The 27143-nt window shown below is 42.4% G+C and overlaps 1 pseudogene; it reads right to left on the bottom strand.

Moving 5' to 3' along the window:
• Positions 1-7873: 7873 nt before the first annotated feature.
• The window catches only part of LOC112449028 (serine/threonine-protein kinase Nek5-like), a 43906-nt pseudogene continuing 24636 nt past the window's right edge, over positions 7874-27143 (bottom strand).

The following is a 27143-nucleotide window of genomic DNA, read 5'->3' on the forward strand; positions in this document are numbered from 1 at the left end:
CAGGTACAGGGAATGCAAAAGATCCCAGTGTGGAGTCTCTCATACAGGAAACCTAAACTAGTGGAGAACCACCAAGCAATGTTAATAGAAGTCCTTTAACCTTAATAAGAACCCATCTAATATTGTTTGGTAAAGAAAAAGCTTGATGAACAGAAAACCATCAAAACTTATTTTTAATTCTGTAAATGCACGATCATGCCAGACTTTTGAGTGTAAGATCAAAGCCTTGTCTTGATTATGAATCCACTTACTGAGTTCTGAGTATCCTTTCTTTATAGGTGCCCGTCATCTGCAAATTTATTTTAATTTTCAATTCTGGTCTTAGAGTGGAGTAAGAATTCACAGATTACTCTCTCTGTGTACCATTTCCTTTTGAAAGCTTCCCAGTTTATTTTCCATTTGTCCCACCCAGCATTTAGCTTAATGACTTTTTCTTTTTAAGCTACTTCACTTTTAAAGCTATCACATTTACTTCAGGCATTCAATGTAGTTCTTGTGGAAACAATCACATCTTTTTCCATTCATCTCTCATCACTTATATAAAAAATTATTAATAACAAAGTATCAGTTCAGTTCAGTTCAAGTTGCTCAGTCATGTCCGATTCTTTGCGACCCCACGGACTGCAGCACACCAGGATTCCCTGTCCCATCACCAACTCCCAGAGTTTCACTCAAAACTCATATCCATTGAGTCGGTTTTGATGCCATCCAACCATCTCATCCTCTGTCGTCCCCTTCGCCTCCTACCTTCAATCTTTCCCAAGCTCAGGATCTTTCAGATAGATTTGGGAAATGCATGCAATGATTCTTGGTTAAGAAATCAGTGAGGACAGAGGGAGCATAGTTGAGTCTAAGTTTGCCACCAGGTAACCATTGAGCAGGCAACAGTCATGGATGGTGCCCAGGCAATTAGTGTGTAGGTCAGGCAGAGGGTCAGTTAAAAGAAATTTGGACTGGACTTCCCTGGTGGTCCAGTGGTTAAAAGAAATCCACTTGTGATTGCAGAGGATGTAGGGTTTGATTCCTGGTTGCGGGAATTTAAGATTCCCACGGTTCTGTTGGAGGCAACTAAGGCCCGTGCCACCGCCGACCATGCTAGGGTTTGAGTGCTTATGTGCCCCAACTAGAAAAGCGCCCATGGGCCACAGTGAAATTCCGGAGGCTGCAGTAAGACCTGGACTCAGCCCAAATACATTAAATACAATATTTAAAAAAAAAGAGCTGAGTGTGCACCCAGTACTCAACAGTATAAATAGAAGTTTATACTTTCAATTTAAGTGTCTGATCATTCTAGTGTGTGAAAAGATTCACAGCCTGTTGTGTTACAGCCCATTCTGGTCTCCTGCAGGGACCATATTTAAAAAATAGTTGCTCACCATTTATTAACTCTTCATTATGTGCAATTATTATTTCAAATATGTGACATGATTAACTCATTTAAAAGTTGAAGTAAACAAAAGATTGAGGTTTGATCCCAAGAGGAGTGGCTACATTATTTATCGCCATCTGACCCAGATGAGATAATGAAGCCCATTAAAATTTAAAATAACTTGCCCAGAGTCACAAGCTAAGAAAAAATTTAAGTTGGCGAAAGTGGGATTAGAGCCCAGGTTCCATCGTTGATTCTACAGCCAGTTTTTAGCTAATATTCGCATTTTTCTGTTGCATTCTCCACCTTCTAGAACTTGAAAAGGCAAGTAATTTAGTAAATATTTGAAAAACTTACCTACAGCATCAAAATGATGCCCTTTTTACAGAGAACAAACAGACTGTTTATTGTGATGGAGTATTTGATGGCGATGGATCTCATGGAAAAGGATCAGAAGACAACGGGGAGTGTTATTTAGTGAAGATCAGGTAGAAACTCTTCCAATTTCCGCTGTTCATTTATATTTGGGGATTAAATTTATTAATTTCATAGTAATAGACCTGTGTTTATATGAAGCATGATTGGTGGAAGAGAAATTTGAACTATTAAAAAATAATGGCTTGGTATTTTTTTTTACAATGTCATATTCATTTATTTTTTCTTTTTCTTCTTATTCTTTTAAATTATGAAAAGTATGATAAAACATTATAGGAACTTGGAAAATACAGGGCAAAGTTACATATTTGGTTCCTTCTATATATTATTAATACAAATTAGTTTTTAAACAGATACATTAAGATTTTTATGGGAGTTCAGTATTTCAAAACTCTCAAAAAATTTATAGAATGAAATACATAAAAGTGGAAGAAATCGTAGACGAAAAGCCACGAAGAACCAATCACATAATTAAGATTTATACAATTTTCACACAATAGTAGGATACAAATTCTATTTCAAGTTTACCATAGACCATAACAGGGAGACCACTGGATAGATCCAAGGGTAATTTCAATATAAATCAGTTAGTTTACAACATGATTCAATATATGTATATATCATAAGTGATTACCACAATAAGTCTAGTTAACATCTGTCACCATATCTAGTGGCAGTTTTTCTTATGATGAGGACTTTTAAGATCTACTCTTTTAACAACTTCAACTATACAATGTAGTATTATTAACTATAGTCAGCATGCTGCACTTTCCAAAATGTGATATAGCTGGTATCATGTAATACATACCTTTTTTCTTGTTTCTTTTTTTTTTTTTTTTGGCTTGTGAGATCTTGGTACCCCAGTCAGGGATTGAACCTGGGCACTGGCAGTTAAACCACAGAATCCTAAAGCCTCTGTGTAGCTTTTTTGGCAGGGCATTTACCCTATTTGGTGTAGTCTGAGATTCTTAGATCTGAGCTTTGATGTCCAACCACTGGACTGCTAGGGAATTCCAATATGTATCCTTTTCAGATTAGCTTCTTTCACTTAGTAAAATACATTTAAGTTTCTTCCATGTCTCTTCATGGCTCAGTAGCTCATTTTTTAAAGCACTGAATAATAATCCATTGTTTGGTTGTATCACACAGCTAATTTATCTATTCATCTACTGTAGGACATCTTTATTGCTTCCAAGTTCTGGCAGTGATGAATGAAGTTGCTATAAACATCCATGTGCAAGTTCTTGTGTGGACCTAAGTTTTCAACTCTTTTGGGAAAATATCAAGAAGTGGGCTTGCTGGACTGTATCATAGAGTATGTTTGGTTATTTGGTTTTGTAAGACACTGCCTGTCTTCTCATATAGCTGTATTATTTCATATTCCCAGCAGCAGGGATGAATGAGAGTTCCTGTTACTCCATGTCCTCACCAACATTGGGTGTTGTCAGTATTTTGGATTTTTGTCCTTAGGTTTTCGTGGTAACATGTTGTTTTAATTTGCTGTTCCCTAATGACATATGTTGTTGAGAATCTTTTCATATGCTCACTTACCATTTGTGTATCTTCTTAATTGAAATGTTCAGATTTTTGGTTCATTTTTTATTGTTTTTTTTCTTATTGTCAAGTTTTAAGAATTATTTGTATATTTTGGATCACAGTCCTGTATCAGATATATATTTTGTAAATAGTTTCCTCCAGTCTATAACATGTATTCTAATTCTCTTGACAGTGTCATTGAGCAAACATTTTAAATTTTAATGAAGTCCAGCTTATCAATGGTTTTTTCATGGATTGTGTTGAATCTAAAAAGTCCTGTCAAATGCAAGGTCATCCAGGTTTTCTCCTATGTTATGCTTTATAGTTTTGTATTTTATGTTTAGGTCTATGACCATTTTGAATTAATTTTTGTGACTGTGTAAGATTTGTGTCTAGATTCATTTTTTTTGCATGTGGGTATCCAGTTATTCCAATACCATTTGCTGTCATTTTCCACTGTCTTCTTTCAGAATTTTTATCTCCTATTTTCTGCAATTTGAAAATGATGTGACTCTGTGTAGGTTTTTCAGCAGAGCGTTTAGCCTATTTGGTGTACTTTGAGAGTCTTAGGGAGAAGGCAATGGCAACCCACTCCAGTACTCTTGCCTGGAAAATCCCATGGACAGAGGAGCCTGGTAGGCTACAATCCATGGGGTCGAGAAGAGTCGGACACGACTGAGCAACTTCACTTTTACTTTTCACTTTCATGCATTGGAGAAGGAAATGGCAACCCACTCCAGTGTTCTTGCCTGGAGAATCCCAGGGATGGCAGAGCCTGGTGGGCTGCCGTCTATGGGGTCGCACAGAGTCGGACACGACTGACGCAACTTAGCAGTAGCAGCAGAGAGTCTTAGATCTGAGCTTTGATGTCCGACATTAATTTGGGATAAATTCTTAGTCACTGGGCTTCCCTGGTGGCTCAGACAGTAAAGCGTCTGCCGGCAATGTGGGAGACCCAGGTTCAATCCCCGAGTCGGGAAGATCCTTGGAGAAGAAAAGGGCAACCCACTCCAGTACTCTTGCCTGGAAAATTCCGGTGGACGGAAGAAACTGGTAGGCCTACAGTCCATGCGGTCACAAACGTCGGACACGACTGAGTGAGTTCACTTTCTCTCTTTCTTTTCTTCTTAGTCATTATTGTTTCAAATATTTCTTCTTTGTTTTCTCTTCTTCCCTGGTATTCCTATTATAATGTAATTATAGCTTTTATAGTTGCCTTACAGTTTTGTATATCTGTTCTTTTTTTCCCCATCTTTTTCTTTAGCCTTTATTTTAAAATTACAGCTATTTTAAATTTCCAGTTTTGGTAATTTTCACATCCTTGTCATATCTGAATTTGCATGATGCTTGCTCTGTCTCTTTAAACTGTGGACTTCTTTTTGTTTTTGCCTTAAGTTACGTCTTCTAATTTTTTTGTTGAAATCCAGACACGATGTACTCTGTACTAGTTTCCTTGCAGGTTGTAAGATGTGATTCTCTGTATCTGCTGTCTCTCCAATTTGGGTCAGTGGGTTTGCTCTGTGACCTCAATTTTCTGGTAGATCTAAGAGGTTTTTAGTTGTTCAGCTTTTTACTTGTTATTAGGATGGAGTGACAACTACAAACTCATTATACACGCAGACCAGAAACCAGGAGTCTCTCAGGGCAGTTTCATTTTGTATTTATCCATTATGATCGAAGTTGAACATACTTTCCTATTTTCCTCTGTATAAGGGGCATTTGATCCTTCTGTAAACTTTTCCACTCATTCTCTGCCAAGTTCAAATTTAATTATCTTTTTCCTTCTTTATTTTTAGGGAATTCTTCATATGTTTGGGAAATGATGAGCTCTTCGTGAAATGAATTGAATTCCCTCCACCCGCATTTTTCCATTTGTCCTTTGACTCTACTTGTGGTATGTGTGCGTGCTAAGTTGCTTCAGTTGTGTTGGACTCTTTGCGACCCTATGGACAGTAGCCTGCCAGGCTGCTCTGTCCATGGGATTCTCTAGGAAAGAACACTGGAGTGGGTTTCCATGCCCTCCTTCAGGGAATCTTCCCTACCAGGGACTGAACCTGCGTCTCTTATGTCTCCTGCATTGGCAGGCAGTTTCTTTGCACTAGCACCACCTGGGAAGCCCACTTATGGTATATTTTTGCCTTATGAAGGTTTTACTTTTAAAGAAGTAGATTTATAAATGTGTCAGTGTTTCTAGTATGGACTCTAAAAGATTTTGAAATGCATGAAAGTAAAGAAGAATTTTTTACTATTATTATTCCAAACACCATCTTCCACAACTACTTCTGTCTCCCAAGGGAGTGGCATTCTTTCTCTTCAAAGTAGATTTTTTGGTAATCTCCCTAATGAATCCTGTAATGTGAAAAGATAAACCTCAGAGGAGTAAGGTGAAGAGAGGAGAAATAATTTGCTCTGCACAATGAAGTAAAAATTGTACATTTCCAGGAATACTTCAAATAGGGACTCAAGGGAGGAAACGAGAACTGACCAATATTGCTAAGTGGCCAGTGAGCCAGGAGCAGGAGACCAATGGAGGATTTTCCAGGTGGGGAGGGGGTTGTAAAGGCGGGGTGGGGGATGTGCAGTTTTATGTCCCTGCTATGCTGCGCTACAGTGTAACCCCTGCATTACTTCCAACCACAAAGTGCGGACAGACAAGCCAAAATGAAGAGAATGGGGTGAATGGGAGCAAGAGAGTAGAGGCCCCAAACAAATTTTCAGAGAGGTCAGGTGAGAGGCTGCAGCCAGGGTGACTCAGAAGTTATTCAGGAGACAAATTCTTTCCCCCAAATAGCCTAGAGCCATCATTTGCCAAACTCGGTTATACATTAGAATCACTAGCAGGAGGTTTTCAGAATCACAAACACCTGAATTTCACCCAGACCAATTAAAATGAGAGGCTCTGTAGGTGGGACCCAAGCTTCAGGAGGCTTTAGAAAGTTTCCCAGGTGATTCTGACATACAACCAGGGTTGAAAACTGCTGTTCTAGGTCAGTGCTTCCCAAACTATTTCAAGTATGCAAATAAATCATCCAAGAATAGTTATAATTCAATTACGAATCATTAGCAGGTGGCCCAAGATCTTGCATTTTTAACAAGCTTCTGGTTGATGCTGATGATGCTGGTCTGAGAACCATGTTTCAAGTAGCAGGGGATGGAGGTAATTGACATGTGGGTTAGTGGTAGTGCTCAGTTGCCTTCCAGGGGGTTCTAATTTACCCTGAGTTGAGACTGCTACTTTTCCTACATCTATCTTCCCTTCTCTCCTGATAGTAAACTCATTTTCAGCTGCACACTTGGCTAGATAGAATTTTTAGCTTTTAGCTGTCTTTAGAGCTGGCATACTAACGCTTGGCATACTAAGGTACGAGTAGAAGTCATCTTCCAGGGAGGAGATGTGGCTGATCCTCTTCTCACCCTTCTTCCCACTGGTCCAGGAGCAGTTCAGGCAGCAGTTGCTCAGGAAACCTTTCTGAACTGAGTGGAAGCTAAATGCTGAAGATGGCAGTGAAATAGAGAAGGAGCCTGGGCACCTGGCAACAGAGTCTCGTTCCAGCCTGGTGCCACCTACCACTACAAGTCTCTTATGTGAGAAATAACCTTCTTTCTTTTAGCAGACTCAGGTTTGGACATCCTGGCTCTTTTTTGTATATTTTTAAAATTTATTTAGCTGCACCGGTCTTGTGGCATGTGGGATCCAGTTCCCTGACCAGGGAATGAACCGGGGCCCTCTGCGATGGTAGCATGAAGTCTTAGCCACTGGACCACCAGAGAATTCCCCTAACCTTCTCTCTTTTTACAGCATTATTCTTTGGGGGTTTCACTCATAAGCAACTGAACCTTGTCCTAGAGATACTTATGCCTTCTGGCAGATTGTGTGTCTGTTCTGTATCTTCCCATCTGTGACAAAGACGAGGTGAAGCTGGATCTTGAAGAACAAGCGGGAGTGTTCCAGTGAGAGAAAGGCCAGAAGGCTGAGGAGAGAGCAGATTGAAAGACATGGAACTGCAAGAGGGCCTTGGCCTTTGTTCCTTCACTGTTGCTGTAGAACAGCCCCCTGGAAAACTCAGAGGCTTGAAATGAAAAGATATCCCATGATTCTGTGGGTTGGCTGGGCTCCATGCAATCTTGCCTGGGAATGCCTGTCCAGCTGCATCCAGCTGGTGGAGGGCTGGTCTAGGAGGTCCAGGAAATCCTCTTTCACACCTGTGAGGCCTTGGTGTGGGCTGGGGCACCTTGGATCGTCTCCCTGTGACCTCTCTCTTCCACATGGTGTCTCATCCCCCAGGGCCTCCCTCATAGCAGCATAACCTCGACCATGCAAGACAATTCTGAGACCTAAGAGGTGAAATGGCAGCTTGTCCTCCATAGTGTTAGGCCTGGGTAATGGCCGGCCTGCCTGCACCTCCTCCTCTGGGCTGGGCTGGCTTACAGTGGTGGGGATAGGGGCTACGTCTCCGTGGAAGGAGTGGCAGGGAGGGCAGCCGGTGGAGACTTACCCACTGCCTGTGCTTGTAGTGACAAGTTCCCTTTAGCCTACATCTCCTGTGGGATGTAGGCTAAAAGAAACAGGCAGGAAAAGAGTGAGCCTGTAGAGGCCCAGGCTGTGTCTGTTGATGAGTTCTGGCTTCCTCTATAGACAAAGCAGACTCCAGCCTGTGTGGTGGCCAAACCACACTCTGGCTAGAGAGACAATGAGAGCAAGTGCTGATCAACCACTCGCCCATGTTGTACAAGCATTATCTTTCACAATAAAGGCGGGCTTATCTCGGGGCTAACAGCACAGAGCCTGGAGCCAGATGGCCTGGCTTCAGAGTCCTGATTCATCATATATTAGCTGTGCAATCTCCATCTAGTTACTTGATTACCCTCTGTTTCTGTTTCCTTCTCTAAAAAAAGGAATAATCGTGGCAGACCTGCCTTATATCATTGTAAGGACTAAGTGAGATAATACATGTCACATTGCCCTCTGTAAGCATCCACTCTTGTCCTCAATAGTCTCAGTAATTCTGGGAAACAGGTGTTAATACTCTCATTCGGAAGAGAAGTAACTGAGGGACCAGAAGCTTAAACAAGATTCAAACCCAGACAAGTGATTCCAAAACCTGTTGCTTCCTAAAATTCCCACTGGTTGTGTTTTGATGTGTTCCCTAGCTCCAGGAGACAGAAGGATGGTGTTTTGTCTTTATCCTGGAGTTATATGAGCCTGGAGTCTCCACTTATTATTCCTCAAAAGCTCTCTGCTCCCTTAGCAGCCTCGCTCAATGTCCAGGCTCGGGCTGATGTTTGCAGAGGGACCATGTGGAGATCACTGTGAAAATACTAACACCTGGGTTTTTTTTTCTGAGCCTGTGCCAAGTGTGCATCTCAGAGGGTAGAGTCCTCAGGGGAAGACTGAAAGCCTCTCAGGTTGGAAGCTGCCTTGAGCATGGGCCGCCACAGAAGCCCTTGGTGCACGCTCTCGCCCATCTTTCTGCCGCAGTTTATTGACTGCCGCTTTGTGAACCCGTGAGTTACATTTGCAGCACTCTGAGGCTGAAAGGGTTCCTATAAATGGTCCACGTAATTAAGTATAAACAAAGCAGCCAGCCAGGAGCACAATGCCCAAAGAAATCTTAGCAAACCTCATTGTGTTCTCTTTATTTCTCCTCTCTGTTTCTATCCATCAAGAGCTTCAAAAGTGTAATCCTCTTTAATGACAGATTCATGATGATGAGGCTCTTATTTTTTGGTATTGCAGTTTTAAGAAGTGACCAGAAACAAGCTTTTAAAGTAAGCTTTTAAACCCACCCCTAACTCCTTTACCCCAAGCAAAGGACCAGATTAAAAGAGCCCTGGCTTATATGAATATTTATGCTAGACCCTCTACCAGATCAGATTTGAGGAGTTCATCCTGCTAAGCAACCACAGATTCTGTACTCAGATTTAATGAGAAAAACTGACATGTTAGTAGCATATTGATGCATTCATTTATCAGGAAATCTATACATTTGTCTCAGGGCCTAGGAGAAATGCTGCCTTAGTCATTTTTAGTTCTACCAGGAAAGCTTTTGTTGCAATGAGAGGAATTCCAAAAGACATCCCGCTTTACTCAAGAGATGAGGAGTGGGGGTTCTAGTCTAAATATACCTGGGAAATTCTCTCTGGATACTGCTGGTGAGTGTGTTAGAGGTTGATTCCTCTTCATAGCATCTTCCAAGGTGTTTCTGTAGACCATGATGCCCACCAGTGTTTAATAGCTCTCCTTTGAGGAGAAGGGGCTCTCGGTCAAAACTGCTGGGCAAATGATGAGCTAAGCAGATCTTTTTACTGTAGAACTTTCACCCTATGACTTCCCAGGAAGCAGATAAATTCTGCTGTGGCTCCCAGACATTTTAGACCGTGGAGTTCTTCCTTCTCAAAGCAGAACACCCCAGAATGTATGACTTTGTGTGTTGTCCATGCAGCCCTTTGGGAGGCTGGGCAAGCTGGAGATCCTTTCTCAGAATAACATTTTTAATTGCAAACACAAAGGATTACAAAAAGAAACCCTTCGTATCGAAATGAAAGTATCACAGTACTAAAAATATTTTGAAATATTTAAAAATGGGCGTCCATTATTGGGGTATAGCCGATTAACAATGTTGTGGTAGTTTCAGAATGAAACAGTGAAGGGACTCAGCCATGCATATGCATGTACCCATTCTTCCCATATGTACTTCTTTTACATTGGGTCTAATAACTACAGGTGTTTCAAAGTACTGATGGCCATAAATGATATTTCAAGATATGGTCATTCCGCATTATTCACAAATTCTGGATCTGTAAATTCACATACTGGCTAAAATATATTTGTAACCTCCCAATTAACACTCACGCACTTTTGCGGTCATTCGAGCAATGAGAATTTCCATCACCTAACCTGCATGTTCCCATTGCTGAGATTGAAAAAGGCAGGACTTTGACTTCTTGTTTCAGTTCTCCACACGGAAAACAAGAGTCCTTTCTACAACGTATTTACTGCCTCATTTTGGTCGTGTTTATGCTTTCTGTTGTGATTCCCACTGTTTAAAATAGTCCCTGAGTGCAGAGCTGAAGCGCTACATGTGTGCTTAAGTGCAGGAGACCAAGATGTGCCTTATGAAGAAAATAGATGGGTAATTAAGCTTCATTCAGATGTGAGCTCTAGGGCTGTTGGCTGTGAGTTCAATGTCAATCAATCAACTATAAATTTAAAAAGGTGTCTTTAAACGAAAAACCACACATTAAAAAAAGATTGTATATTGATTGATTCACCATGATGCTGTGACCAGATTCTCACAGGTATGTAACCCTGTATTTCCCCTAGGACCAGCAGTTCAGCATTTGCTAATTCAGTGTCCAAGGTGACTGTAGAACATAACTGTCCCAAGTAATGAAAATTGATTGCATCTGCAACAAAGTGAAGTGAAAATATTTGTGATCGACTGCTAACAATACAGCTATAAACATACAGTGTTTTGTTGCCCCATTCATAATTAAAGGAAATGGTGAATTTACCCAGAGGGTACTACAAACATTTTTCCCATTCAAGTTCAAAGGCCCTCTTAATTCTGGAAGAGGGTGGTTCCCATAGACTGCATTTCAGAATCCATTCTCTTGTGGGACTAACTCAGGGAGAGGGTGGAGTGGCGTAGCTGCTGCAAATTCCTGGGGACTCTTGTCCCATGATGTGCATGCATGCTAAGCCACCTCAATGGTGTCCAACTCTTTGCAACCCTATGGATTGTAGCCTGCCAGGCTCCACTGTCCATGGGGTTTCTCCAGGCAAGAATACTGTAGTGGGTTGCCATGCCCTCCTCCAGGGATCTTCCCTACCCAGGGATTGAACCCACATCTCTTATGTTTCCTGCATTGTTGTGTAACAAATCTCAGATAAGATTTTTTTAATTGATTTGCTCTTGCTTGGGGTCTGATTTTATTTTTCTACGAGAGCCTGAACCCAAAAGGCTCTACCAAATGAAAAACGCCCAGGAAGTGGGGATAGAAGTTCTTGATAATTATTCATGTGGAAAATGAGGAACCAAATTTCAGTAGCAAAGGATGAGAGAAGTCTTTGATCTGAACAAAAGAGAAACAAATTACAATATAGTGTTGGGGAGTTTAGATGAAGATCATGCCTCCCCACCAAGGGGGCCCAGAAAGGAAAGCATTCCCTGTGTTGATTGCTTTTCTCTTTTACCTTTCTCACCAAAAGGAGTGTGATTCAATGGGACTAACTCAAATGTGGCAGAAAAATGCTCCTTTTTTTTTGCCTAAATAGCAAGATATAAGGAAATGTATCCTGGAGAGCAACTCTAATATCTCATTCATTCTTTCACTCAGTAGTACAAATCGAGCACCTCTTCATGGACAGGTATTGTTGTAGGGCTCTGCATACAGAGTGAACCTGACTGGCCAGGTTCTCGTCTTGTGGAGCTTCTGTTCAGGTTCAGGTCCTTGTCTCTAGGAGGTCACTCCCGGATGGGGGAAGGGCATGGAGAGGGGTGCCAGCCACACCAATAAAGGGGTGCCTCTCAGAGGGCAGCACCCACATACTACGATTCTGAAAAACCAGAGGCTGACAATAGTAGCTCAAGGGGACAGCAGTACAGAAATACGGGATAGAAGCTGTCCCCCATGGCTCCACGATAAATTCTGGACACTCAGAAGTCATCAGACGTACACACAACACCTTACAAGGACAGGATATCTCCAAGCCAGAGAGAAAGCCACAGTGGGATCTCAAAGAAAGAACATGTCTGGATTAGAGCATATAGAGCATGCCCTAAGTGGACATGCCTCAGTCTGGACTCCCAGTCCAGGGAGTGGACCTGACTTGGGAGTCCAGTTCTTGTGGAGACAGTAGTGATACCTAGTATTTATTTTGTGCAGTATTTGTGAGAAAGGAGTACCATCTTCCCCCATCCTTTGGCTTCTTGGTGCTGTGCCCAGGAAGGAGGCCAAGGCTCAGAACCCAGGGGCCTCCATTCTCCCATCTGAACTGGTTCACATGGAGAATGAGAAAGATGGAACTGGTTAAATAATCCCTAAGGTGGGAGTTCAGTCTCTAAGAGAATTTAAACAGGAAAAAGGAGCAAGGACAAAGATGACATCTGGGGTGGGAGACAGGAGGTGATCAGACTCAGGACAGTCCTCCCTGGGAACCCCCTCCCGGGACCCTCTAAGTCTCCCTATACCCTCTTCTAGTTTACCCCAATAAAATAACTCCATTCCTTCAGGGCCTTCTGGAAAAAGATCAAGGCCTGAAATGAATTCTCCATGCCCCCAACAACAGCAAAAGCAATACAAGATGATCAACTTCACTGGTACTCTGGGAAATAAAAATTAGAATAGCAATGAAGTAACTTGGAAGCATTTTAAACAGAGGGGATTGAATAGAATTCTTTCTAAATGAATACAAAATTTTAGTGCAGTGTTCTCTGGGTATATTTTGAGACTGAATGATTTAGATTTCAGATTTAAAAAAACAATAACAAAACAACACGAGTATTGGTATTTTAGTGCTTAGAAGTAAGATGAAATGTTGAAACATCAGAACCAGGAGGAGACAGGTATACCAGGTGTCCACAGCGCAACACCTCACATCTTTAATCTATTCTCCAAGTTCCCTTGTAGTTCAGTGGGCAAAGAATCTGCCTGCAATGCAGGAGTCTGCCTACAATGCAAGAGACCTGATTTCAATTCCTGGGTCCTGAAGATCCCCTGGAGAAGGAAATGGCAACCCATTCCAGTATTCTTGCCTGGAAAATCTCATGGACAGAGGAGCCTGATGAGCTCCAGTCCATGGGGTCGCAAGAGTCGGACACGACTTAGCAACTAAACCACCACCACAGCCCAACACCTCACATCTTTATTCTCCAAGTTTGTATTTCCTGCTTCAAACAAGCAGCCTCCTGAGGAGACTTTTGGTCCCCTGCTGATCTACCTCCTGAGGACATGTGCTGGTCATTCTGAGCCAAGGATCCTACTTCAGGTGACAGAAATTAATGGGTTGAACAATATTTTAAGTGTGTTGGCCCTCCAAACACAAACCTGGCAGATTAATTGACTTGAGCAGAGATGGATTTACCATAAAATCTAAGAAAGATTAAGTTTTAGAGTTTCTTCCAAAGCCCTGGAAAGGGCCCCAACAATGAGTTCACAGGGTCCAATGCTTTGTAAAATTGGCAAAGTAAGATATTTTAAACACAATTGCTTCCTCTCTCAACAATTTCCCTTTTATCTGGTGGCTCTGGAAAAGCCATGGGAATTTTGGGGGAGTTGAAATGGAGATCCATTTAGGTTGCACTGTGTGTGTGGTTAGCTGTTATTTCTGTGCAGGTTATGCAGCCATCCTGGGGCAGGAAGGACTTCAGGTACGCTCCTACTGTCCACCAGCATGGAGACAAAGTGCAGGGCTGGTGGTCAGATCACACAGAGAAAGTGAACTACAGCTCCTGGCACGGGAAGTATGTGGATCATGGAGGAGAAATGAGATGTGAAATGCACAAATCTGGGAGCTAGTCTGGGGTAAGGTCTTCCAGTCATGGATACGATGACTGCAAGATGTGGTTCATGCTGGTGCCTGGACAAAATAGAAGTGTCTCCCTATCAGGAATAAATAAATAAATTAAAAATAGTAAAGTAATAAAGCATACACAATTATACACATACTGTCATTATAATTTCATCTTTATTAAGACAAAAATTTGGGTGCAGGTGGTTTATTTGGGGAGTGATCCCCAAAAGTGGGAAAGGAGAAGTGAGGAGAGTGACACAAGGAAGGAAGAAGAGTCATGTAGGGCGACGGCTCCTGTGAGCAAAGGAGGCTGATTCTGTCGAGACCCTCTGAGAAGCACACAGAGTATATTCCCAAACTGAGCACTAAACGGAGAGGCTGGAGCCTTTATTCCCCGGCCCCTGAGAACCCTGGTCAGAACTGGCCCACACTCTGGGCTGTGCCAAGCAAGCTCCTGAGGGCAGAATGTAGAAGGGCAGGCCTGCTCTGAGGTGGAGTGCTGGCGGCACACAGACTCTGAGCCCCATCTCCATTAGCGCCGGGAAGTGCCACATGGGTGAGAAGGATGTGCAATAGAATCTATCAGAATTCTTATATGTGTGCTTATATGAGCACAAAGCTTTACCAACACTACAGATAGGGTGTGTGTCTTTAATGACTCCTCCACAAAAGAAATCTGATCGAGGTCTTCCCAGTTGGAAAACCATCCTAGAAATTTACACAGCTTTACCAGTGATGAGTTGTGTAGCTGAAAGAAACTCTTCTAAACTATCAATAATAAGAAAAAAAATTTCTGTTCTACCTATAAACAATCATATTATAAAATCATTATTATAGGAAGAAGTAATCAGATTATGTAGCCAAAGAATGTAAGAAAATCTTTTAAAGTTGTCATTTTTTCCCTAGATTTTGTGGCGCTTATATTTGTTAACTTCTAAAAATTTGTAATTTGTTGTGATTTCTTCTCTCATTTCTTCTCTCATACATTTAAGTAAGTATTTAAGTTGTACCTAATTCTGTGTTGTAGTTGCATGTTCTGGTGTGAGAGGCCTTGGCAGCCAGCCAGCAGCCTTCCTGGGAAGAGCCATCTTTAAGGAGTCAGCCACAGAAGGAGGGTCACTTCCTGACACACCAAGACCCTGGGGAAGTTGCTGAATGTCACTCAAGCAGAGTTCTTATTTATTTTTTGGAACAACTAGCCATTCAAGGGTGCAGACAGATACGCTGTGACTCAGAATGGCACCCAAAGCACTTCATTCGGGGTCACTTGAGGGTTACAGGGGCACTGATCCTGGAAGCACAGAGTCACACCATTATTTAGATGAACTCTTAAATGAGAGAAAACCAAGATGATGCTATAGAGGGTCCTGTGAGTTTGTGACAGGCAGCCCTATAGCCATTTGTTGAATGAGTTTAGCCAAGTTGCTGCCTCCCCAGAAGCACATGTCCTTGGGGCCTCAGTGCCCCCCTTGGTCTCCAAACACCTGCTCAATCTGCGGATTGAATGGATTCTCCTTTCCCAGGACGTGGGGCCACTGGTGCTGCATCTTCTTCCAGAAGTGATCTGCCAACAGCTGTAAAACCACCTGCAAGCAAGAACCCAAAGGAAAAGGAAAAGGGGGATTATACCAAAGTAAAGAACTTATCGGCAAGATTTACTCTATTCTTTGAGTGGTGGACAGACCTTAGGCTGGCTCCCAAGGATTCCTACCTTTGATGTGGGTGGAACCTATCACCTGGTTCTAAGCAACAGAGCACAATAAAGGATGTCCTTTCAGTGACTGTCGTGTTATCTATGACTCTGCTTTGCTGGCAGACTTGCTCTCGAGACCCTCCTTCCTGGGATGATGAAGTTAGAAGCCATGTTGGGAAGCCACATGGCAGGTAACAGAGGGTGGCCTCTAGCTCACATCTAGTAAGAAGTTGGGCCTTCAGTCCTACAGCCACAAGGAAATAAAGTCTGCCAACAACCCAAGTGGGTATGGAATCAAATCTTCCCCAGTTGAGTCTCCAAGTGAGAACGTAGATGTTAGTCTGTGAAATCCTAAGCAGGGAGCCCAGTGAAACTGTGCCAGTACTTCTGACCCACAGAAACTGAACCAAGTATGTATTGTTTTAAGCTGCTACCTTTGTGGAAATTTGTATTTGGTAATAGACAGCAAATATACTTTCTCAGAAAGCCATTTATTCACTTACCTATGGGCAGCTAACACTTACTACAGGCGTAAGGCTTGGGTTTTGGAGATAAACAGGATGAATTCTTTCTTCAAGGAACTCCCAGTCTAGTGAGGGACTGAGACATGCAGAATGATGCTACCAAAGCCATAGGGAGGGCTGTGAGGGGTGCTGGCAACTCTGCTGGGTGGGAGGAAAGGATAGGTCCACTCTGTAGAGTGTGATAGCTGAGCTGAATTTTCAAGGAGGAATTCACCAGATGGATCAAGAGGGAAGTAATATACATGATAGAGGATGCAGCACACACCAAAGCTCAGAGGTACAGAAGAGAATGGCCCATGGGTGGGGACCCAGGGATGCCTGGGACATGAGGCTGAATGGGTGCCCTGGCAGGGCTGTGGGCATGAAGAGTGTGGCTGGAGTGCCAGGGTGAGGAACGTACAGGCTTAACTCACAGGTCTGTCCCTGGCTCTCCCAGCCCAGTGCCCACTCCCTGGTTCCATTGTTGTATGTCCCTTTATTCACAATGTCACCAGGATCCATTCTTGGTGTTCAGTCCTCTGGCCTGTCATTAACATGTCTTTGATGAGGAGTCTTTCTCTGCAGATAATGCCTTCATTTAGCAAATGGGGCTTGGACAAGCCTTCAGGCCCCAGATGGCTACATTTCCCTGGGGTTGGGTAGGGGGTGGTTAAAGCTGAATGAATAGAGGAATGTGATTGCTGAAGGCTTCAGAGGGGAACATATTGTTCAGCGCGGATGCTCAGTGATGTCCCTGACTTATTCAGAAGCACATGGACATTGTCTTCAAAGGGCACATCCTGTTCATCTTGCCAATAAGCAGTGCTGCCAGCTCCCTGTGGATGTGCAAAGCCCTCTTCTACTCTCTGGGCTGAAATTCTCTCGTTTGCAAAATGAGTGAATGATCTGATGACTTATCTGGGTCTAAACTTTGCATAAGATTTTAGCACTTAGAAAAAAACTAGAACTGGTTGAGTCGAGATATTAAACATCCTTGGTATTTTAATACATTCTGAGCCTTCTGAGGTGGATCCCAAATTCCATCCATCCACCAATGTAACCTGGATTATTTCTGTGTGGTGTCTAACACATACACACCCCAACTGCCACTATCACATACAACATGAACCACACACACACACACTCAGACCTAAAGAGGCTGTCAGGCCAGCAGGTTTACTGGACGATCTGATCATCTCTCACACACTAAATCAGTCAGTGTTTTTTCAAAAGAGAGGACTGGTTTCAGACTGTTTTTCCTGCCACTTCTCAACATAGTAGCCTCCTTCTAAGTCTGTGGAAAATTACGAGTTCTTATTTTTTGGTTTTTGCATTTTACCTTGATATACCTAAGCAGTCTTCCTAATAATTATGTGGTACCAAGGTATCTGTGGTCATTTATTTCCCGGTCTGAATTAATAAGGGAGGAGATGGGGATGAGGATAAGCAGAGGAAAGTTAAAAGGAAAGAACTCAGATTTGAGTATGGGTAGCTGTTTGGTTTGAAAGCAATTAGTTGGCTGTCACTCTAATGGAGATTAAAATATTCATGAGTGTGCACTGCTGATATTTTGGATCTAAAATGAGAATGGCATCATTATTACTAAACTAGAAATTTGTGATAAAATGACCCACTATAATTATTCATTGGTCTGAGAAACGTGTACTGAGCACCTACTATGAGCTTCTTAAAACCAACCTTCTCTGGTAACTCCCATGATACACTGCTCAGCACAAGGCTCAGCTATCCTTATTACCCTGGATGAGCTGGTCCTTAAGCACAAATATCTTTTGTGCTTCCCTATTCACAATTTAAAATATTAAGGCAATACCTATACAGTTGAGAAAAAATTTAAAAGACAGTTAAACAAAAAGAAAAACAGGATACAACACGTCTTAGTTGAATAGAGTCACTGTTAGCATTGAGCCTTTCTGAGCCACACACACATACATACACTGGATCCCTCTGTAAATATTTTATAATCTGTCCTTTTTGAGGAATAATTTACACACAGTAAAATTAACTCTTTTTGGTAAACAGTTCCATGAGTATTGACAAATGCATTCAGTTGAGTAATCATCCCACCAATCTTTAATCTGCTTTTATTAATTCGTTCTATATTACAAACCTATTTCCATGTCACTGAAAATAGATCTCTATCGTTTTTATTCATGGCACTATACTCCATCAGATAAATGTAAGCTAATTTATTTCACCAATAGAGATTCTTGCCACACATTTCCCTAACATCTGTCCTCAGGTCGGGTAGAGACAATTTCCTGCTGCCGGTGCGTACAACATCTGCAGCCCAGGGTGGGTTCACAGGCTGCCTCATTCACTACCCCTGCTAGACACGTGCACGGAATGAAACTGGTCCAGCGGAAAGCTAGGGGACATAGGGTCCTGGGTAAGTGGAATATTGTGGTGAACAGGGTCAGGCTCTTCCTTGTCTCTTCCTCGGCAGTGACTCAGCTGCCTGTGCTCTCGCAGGGCCCCAGCTGCAGAGTCCAGACGGTTGCCACAAGAGTGGTGCTGCTCTTGTCCAGGTGCCACTCAGTTCTAGCAGTGCAGCCCTTACTCTGGGTAAGTCCATATCAGATGGGCACTGGTGCCGGTCTGCAGGCCGCCCTGCAGCCCCAGTGCTTAGGTGGGGCACTGTCACCCACTCATCTGCCTGCTGCAGAAGCCTTCATGGTAGCAAAACCATGTGATGGCTGTTTCCTCTTTGAAAAGTTTGCAAAGTTTCCCACTGCAAAGTTTCCTCTTTGAAACTCTCACAGAAGGGGTGACCAAGCAGGGTAACTTAACCTCCCATTGTTTTATGTATTTTAGTGAGCAGCTTTTTCAGTTTTTACTTGCAGCCTTTGCTCTCTCTAGGATTTGGGCATGAGTCCATGGAGAGGGGAGTTGGAGGGTGGGGACTTGGTGCTGTTTCTTGATTCAGTCCTTGATGACAGTCACCATGTGATTTTAGAATTGCTCTCCCTTCTGATGACAAGTTAAAATTGAGCCACATTTCTTTGCCTAACCATATTTGTACTTATGATGAGTTCTTCCCAGGCAGTACTGGTCCTCCAGGCAAATACACCATGCCAGATTCAGCCCACATGCTCATGATCTGCTCACATATGCAGACATGATAGAAGCCCAGCAGTGCTCATAGCTGGACATCATCTGAGATTCCTCCACACTCCCACTTCAGAAGATATTTGTATATACTTTTTTCAGTTCAGTTCAGTCACTCAGTCGTGTCCAACTCTTTGCGACCCCATGAATTGCAGCACGCCAGGCCTCCCTGTCCATCACCAACTCCCGGAGTTCACTCAGACTCACGTCCATCGAGTCAGTGAGGCCATCCAGCCATCTCATCCTCTGTCGTCCCCTTCTCCTCCTGCCCCTAATCCCTCCTAGCATCAGAGTCTTTTCCAATGAGTCAACTCTTTGCATGAGGTGGCCAAAGTACTGGAGTTTCAGCTTTAGCATCATTCCTTCCAAAGAAATCCCAAGGCTGATATCCTTCAGAATGGACTGGTTGGATCTCCTTGCAGTCCAAGGGACTCTCAAGAGTCTTCTCCAACACCACAGTTCAAAAGCATCAATTCTTCGGTGCTCAGCCCTCTTCACAGTCCAACTCTCACATCCATACATGACCACAGGAAAAACCATAGCCTTGACTAGACGGACCTTTGTTGGCAAAGTAATGTCTCTGCTTTTGAATATGCTATCTAGGTTGGTCATAACTTTCCTTCCAAGGAGTAAGCGTCTTTTAATTTCATGGCTGCAGTCAGCATCTGCAGCAATTTTGGAGCCCAGAAAAATAAAGTCTGACACTGTTTCCACTGTTTCCCCATCTATTTGCCATAAAGTGATGGGACCGGATGCCATGATCTTCGTTTTCTGAATGTTGAGCTTTAAGCCAACTTTTCACTCTCCACTTTCACTTTCATCAAGAGGCTTTTTAGTTCCTCTTCACTTTCTGCCATAAGGGTGGTGTCATCTGCATATCTGAGGTTATTGATATTTCTCCTGGCAATCTTGATTCCAGCTTGTGTTTCTTCCAGTCCAGCATTTCTCATGATGTACTCTGCATATAAGTTAAATAAGCAGGGTGACAATACACAGCCTTGACATGCTCCTTTTCCTGTTTGGAACCAGTCTGTTGTTCCATGTCCAGTTCTAACTGTTGCTTCCTGATCTGCATACAGATTTCTCAAGAGGCAGGTCAGGTGGTCTGGTATTCCCATCTCTTTCAGAATTTTCCACAGTTTATTGTGATCCACACAGTCAAAGGCTTTGGCATAGTCAATAAAGCAGAAATAGATGTTTTCCTGGAACTCTCTTGCTTTTCCATGACATCACCAGATGGTCAACACCAAAATCAGATTGATTATATTCTTTGCAGCCAAAGATGGAGAAGCTCTATACAGTCAACAAAAACAATACCAGGAGCTGACTGTGGCTCAGATCATGAACTCCTTATTCCCAAATTCAGACTTAAATTGAAGAAAGTAGGGAAAACCACTAGACCATTCAGGTATGACCTAAATCAAATCACTTATGATATACAGTGGAAGTGAGAAATAGATTTAAGGGCCTAGATCTGATAGGTAGAGTGCCTGATGAACTATGGAATGAGGTTCGTGACATTGTACAGGAGACAGGCATCAAAACCATCTCCATGGAAAAGAAATGCAAAAAAGCAAAATGGCTGTCTGGGGAGGCCTTACAAATAGCTGTGAAAGAAGAGAAGTGAAAAGCAAAGGAGAAAAGGAAAGATACAAGCATCTGAATGCAGAGTTCCAAAGAATAGCAAGAAGATATAAGAAAGCCTTCCTCAGCGATCAATGCAAAGAAATAGAGGAAAACAACAGAATGGGAAAGACTAGAGATCTCTTCAAGAAAATTAGAGATACCAAGGGAACATTTCATGCAAAGATTGGCTCGATAAAGGACAGAAATGGATCTAACAGAGCAGAAGATATTAAGAAGAGGTGGCAAGAATATACAGAACTGTACAAAAAAGATCTTCACAACCCAATAATCACGATGGTGTGATCACTGACCTAGAGCCAGACATCCTGGAATGTGAAGTCAAGTGGGCCTTAGAAGCATCACGAGGAACAAAGCTAGTGGAGGTGACAGATTCCAGTTGAGCTATTTCAAATCCTGAAAGATGATGCTGTGAAAGTGCTGCACTCAATATGCCAGCAAATTTGGAAAACTCAGCAGTGGCCACAGGACTGGAAAAGGTCAGTTTTCATCCATTCCCAAAGAAAGGCAATGCCAAAGAATGCTCAAAATACCACACAATTGCACTCATCTCACACGCTAGCAAAGTAATGCTCAAAATTCTCCAAGCCAGGCTTCAACAGTACATGAACCAAGAACTTCCAGATGTTCAAGCTGGATTTAGAAAAGGCAGAGGAACCAGAGATCAAATTGCCAACATCCATTGGATCATCAAAAGAACAAGAGTTCCAGAAAAACATCTACTTCTGCTTTATCGACTATGCCAAAGCCTTGACTGTGGATCACAACAACTGTGGAAAATGCTGAAAGAGATGGCAACCAGACCACTGACCTGCCTCCTGAGAAATCTGTATGCAGGTCAGGAAGCAACAGTTAGAACTCGACATGGAACAAAGACTGGTTCCAAATCAGAAAAGGAGCACGTCAAGGCTGTATATGTCACCCTGCTTATTTAACTTCTTGCAGAGTACATATGAGAAACGCTGGCTGGAAGAAGCACAACTGGAATCAAGACTGCTGGAGAAATATCAATAACCTCAGATATTCAGATGACACCACCTTATGGCAGAAAGTGAAGAAGAACTAAAGAGCCTCTTGATGAAAGTGAAAGAAGAGAGTGAAAAAGTTGGCTAAAGTCAACATTCAGATAACTAAGATCATGGCAATCTGGTCCCATCACTTCATGGCAATAGATGGAGAAACAGTGGAACAGTGACAGACTTTATTTGGGGGCTCCAAAATCATCGCAGATGGTGACTGCAGCCATGAAATTAAAAACGCTTGCTCCTTAAAAAAGTATACAACCTAGACAGCAGAGACATTACTTGCCAACAAAGATCTTCTATTAAAGCTATGGCTTTCCAGTAGTCATGTATGGATGTGAGAGTTGGACTATAAAGAAAGCTGAGTGCCAAAGAATTGATCTTTGAACTGAGGTGTGGAGAAGACTCTTGAGAGTCCGTGGACTGCAAGGAGATTCAACCCAGTCCATCCTAAAGGAAATCAGTCCTGAATATCATGGAAGACTGATGCTGAAGCTGAAAATCCAATACTTTGGCCACCTGATGCAAAGAACTGACTCATTTGAAAAGACCCTGATGCTGGAAAAGACTGAAGCAGAGGATGTCGTACAAGGGATACAGAGGATGAGATGGTTGAATGGCATCACCAACTCAATGGACATGACTGAGTAAACGCCAGGAGTTGGTGATGACAGGGAGGCCTGGAGTGCTGCAGCCATGGACTTGCAGAGCGGACACGACTGAGCAACTGAATGAATGAATGAAAAATCCTGCTGTTCTATTCACAATGTTAATGCATTAGTAATTTTTCTCTTTAATGTCTGTCTCTCTTACACATACACACAAACACATACAGTATTTCATCAGCTGATTCCTCACACTGTCACTAAAGCAGCTCCCCTATTTCTCATTACCATAAGGTATCACCTGCTTTCTTTGGGGATCGCATAGTAACAATTCTCCTACTGTTACCAATTAGGTCCAAGATCCTAACTTCAGCTCAAACCAGCCTCTGCAAGAGAACTCTTAATCTCCAGTCCATTCTCTCTAGTTCAATAACACAAGCTTCATCTCATGATTCTGACTCTCTACCCCTTCCCTACACAAAAGTTAAGCTTGGATCCTGCCTCTTTGAGCATCTCTTTATCAGCAAATCCACTGCTTCATCAAGTTTTCCTGACTGATGAGAGAGAGGAGATGAATTTTCCAGGTCATGAATGAGCTAGATGTACAGGCACGCCCACAGGTCACCACTCAACAAAAATTTTCTCCTGTTTTATAATGCTCGTGCATGCTAAGTAGCTTCAGTCGTGTCTGACTCTGCGACCCTATGAACTGTAGCCCATCAGGCTCCTCAGTCCATGGGATTCTCCAGGCAAGAATACTGGAGTGGGTTGCCCTGCCCTCCTCCAAGGGATCTCCCTGACCCAGAGATCGAAACTTCATAGGCCGATTTGGCAGATTTTCCAGTGCAGCTAGTACAAGCCTCATAAAGTAGACTAGAATTGTCTGGGTTTAATATAAAGATGTTGTAGGTCTCAGGCATTAGATTAATAAGAAATCATCTATTGCTATAATAAATTCATCTCATGTCTCCTGCATTGACAGACGGGTTCTTTACCATGAACACCACTGGGAAGTCCTGCTTATAGGCTCATATTAAAATGTCACATTCAATAAATCTGAGGAATTTCCCTGCTAATGTTGTCAACATATACTATAAATCACTGCGTGAGACACACACAATAAGTATCTTTGGTTGCACAGTTAAGTCCTTCTTACCAGGGGCCACCTTCCCAGCAGGTCGAGAAGCAGATGGTCTTGCTTTATGTAAGAGTAGGTGACTGAATTCTTCGTGAATGACCTAAAATATAACAGTGTATCAGACTCACTAGACCACAAATATCTGTCAAAATCCAAACAGAATCACCTCCAAACTCACCTCGGGAGTCAGGTATTTGGCAATAAATCTCTAAAAAGGGCCTTTTCAAAATGGAATTGATAGATGGACGATCTCGGGGAGATACTTCAAAAGAGCTGGGATAGTAAGAACTGTAGGTCACGGGAAAACCTTGGTTGATATCGGAGGAACATGAGCTTGACAAATCTTCAGAACCAGCTGCTGTAAGTTGTTACCCTCAAACTGAAAGGATAAGCAATGGTGATACTAAATCAGAGAAAAATTCAATCGAATATTTAAAGGAATACCAAGAGGGACTTCCCTGGTGGTCCAATGGTTAAGAACCTGTCCTGCAATGCAGGAACATGGGTTTGCTCCCTGGCCGGGGCACTAAGATTCCACGTGCCACGGAGGGACCGAGCCTGCCTGGGGCAGCTACTGAGCCCTCCTGCCCACAACTAGAGAGTCTGTGCAATTGAAGATCCTGCAAGTCCCAACTTAAGACTGGACACCATCAAATAAGTAAATAAATAAACACTGAAAATAAATAAATGTTAAAAAAGAGGAGGGAGTGAAGTGAAAGTCGCTCAGTCTGTGTCTGACTCTGCTGCAACCCCATGGACTGTAGCCCACCAGGCTCCTCTGTCCATGAACTCTCCAGGCAAGAATACTGGAGTGGGTAGCCTTTCCCTTCTCTAGGGGATCTTCCCAACCCAGGGACTGAACCCAGGTCTCCTGCATTGCGGGCAGATTCTTTACCAGCTGAGCCACAAGAGAAGCCCAAGAATACTGGCGTGGGTAGCCTACCCCTTCTCTAGCAGATCTTTCTGACCCAGGAATCAAACTGGGGTCTCCTGTACTGCAGGGGAAATTTTTTTTTACCAACTGAGCTATAAGACAAGGCATTTAAAATCTTTTTAATTTTTAAAAAGTAAATAACTTTGAGAAACAAAACAGTGTTAAAAGGTTTCATTAAGAGTACCATGGTCCACCCTGAATTGTTTCCATCAACATGTAGCCAGTTATTCAATGAGACATCATATTACTTAAAACAAGGGGTTTTTTAGTTTATTATCAAAATGTTTACTCGTTTCCCAAAACTAGAAGGTATACGAAATTATAAACAGGGAAAATATATACAATTCCACCACCCAGAGATATATTTTCTTCTAGCCGTTTAAAAAATACTACTTATTTTACAAAGTTGAGATCATACGATATGAAATTTTTATATCTTGCTTTTTTAAATGACAGAGGAGCCTGGGGTCGCAAAGAGTCGGACACGACTGAGTGACTAACACTTTTTTCACGCTCTACGTACTATTCTCCAACTTGGATTTTGTACTTAATAATATAGCTTGGATATCATCCCATGTTGGTATACATGGAGCTATCATTCTTGTTAATATCTTGTTCATATAATTTTTAACAATCTAATGAAACCAAACAACCTTTTTCTTTCAGAGGTTATTTTAATTTATATACTTTTCAATAATTCAAGATAATCTGATGATTAATATACTTACAGGATGTCTGAGTGTGCAGAGCTCATATAAGACACAGCCAAGAGACCAAATATCCCTGGGAAAGATAAGAGTTTATATGCCAAGAAATATCGATAATTCTCAATTTAAACTTTTATCCTTACAGTCAACTATATTTGTGTATCTTTACAATTTTATATAGGGTGACCAGTTTTCACAAATGCTTTCAGTACATTATCAATTCTTACTCTTACTAAGACTAGAGAAAAAATTGTAGCTTGTCAGAGTCCCAGCAGAGAAAAGGTACACAAGCTTCGCTACAATCTGATGGCTCAATACTTACTTTAACTTCATGTGATGAGCTCAAAGAAAATGTGTGCGCGTATGGAATTTTGAGCAATTTGGAGGAGGGAGGAAGAACTCAAATGTGGATTACTTGATTCAACAGGTAACATTTGGTTGATTTAGAAAGGAACGTTCTACTCGAGGCTATAGACAGAACCAAAGTTAGATTAAGTGATAAACAGAGTATCTGGTACTCAATGAACTTAAAATGTGTTAAAACTGGGCCTGTGCAGGTGTCCAATAAATGACCTTTGACCTCAGAGGGCCAAAAATAACCCCTCCTCAGATCATGCTAAACACTTCCATTTTTGAACATGCATCCTATGAAGATTCACGAAACACCTATGTCTGCACAGAACACCAGTTACCTCACCCCTAATCCCCTTTCCTCATGCCTAAGACCATGCTGCATTGCAGGCGGATTCTTCACCACTGAGCCACCAGGGAAGCCTGCCTAAGACCACGATGCTTCTTCATCCCGTAAATATCTCAAATCCCTCGCCTTCGGGGAGGCAGATCTGAGACTTGTTCTCCAGTCTCATCTGGCTGCCTTTCTTCCTCTGCTGCAAACCTCAGTGTCTCAGCATTTGGCTTGCTGTGCATTACGTGAATTAACCCAGTTTGGTAATGATTTATTACTAGGAGCTTCCAATTATTCAAAGCATCAAATCAACATATTTAAATGTTGACTTAGATGCTTAAAAAGTCGTGCAAGGCAACAAAACAATGCTGCTGCGCTCTGCTCTCGAAAGCCTGCCCTTCCACCCTGGCGACACTAACTGCATTCCAGGTCAGCTTGAGGCCAACCCCCTTCTCTAGGTCAGAGGATATCTTTCAAAAATGCCCATTCTTCTACTATGTGGAGAAATGTTCACCACTCTTCTTTAGGGCTTTGCTTTTCAATTATCTCTTTCAAAGTCAGTCAAATATCTCTTGGGTACTTTTCTAAATAAATAGACAATGAACACCACAAAGGAACTTGGTCTTCCTGCAAAGCCAACTAGTTCAACTGGAAGACAGCCTTGAAAAGTGAAATGTTTTCCTTCTCCTTCCATGGAAGTAAAAACTATCTTGGCTTTATCTTTTACCACTGTGTATATTAACATTAAGGCTGCTTGTGAAGCTAGTGGTAAAGAACCCACCTGCAAATGCAAGAGATGTGGGTTCAATCCCTTCTCCAGGAAGATCCCCTGGAGAAGGGAATGGCAACCCACTCCAGCGTTCTTGCCTGGAGAATTTCATGGACAGAGGAGCCTGGCAGTCTACAGCCCAGGGGGTCACAAAGAGTTGAACATGACTGAGCGACAAACACTTTCACAAACTATATTAATATTACTCCTAAACAGTAGGCTCTACTACCACAAATGTCAAAGCTTGTTGGTTTTTAAAGCTGGAAGATGCCTTAACAATTACCTGGCCAACACCACCTTTGTTGAAGAAAGGGGAACTGAGACCCACAGAGACTGACTGACTTGGTCGAGTTGCTGACGGAGTCAAGGTTAGGATTTCTGGCTCCTAAACCTGTGCTGGTGACCTGGAAGGTCACCAGACCTTCCGCCTGACCCATCTACAACACTTTCCCGCAATAGGC

The sequence above is a fragment of the Bos taurus genome, chromosome 12, assembly GCF_002263795.3.
Source record: "Bos taurus isolate L1 Dominette 01449 registration number 42190680 breed Hereford chromosome 12, ARS-UCD2.0, whole genome shotgun sequence".
Lineage (NCBI taxonomy): Eukaryota > Metazoa > Chordata > Mammalia > Artiodactyla > Bovidae > Bos > Bos taurus.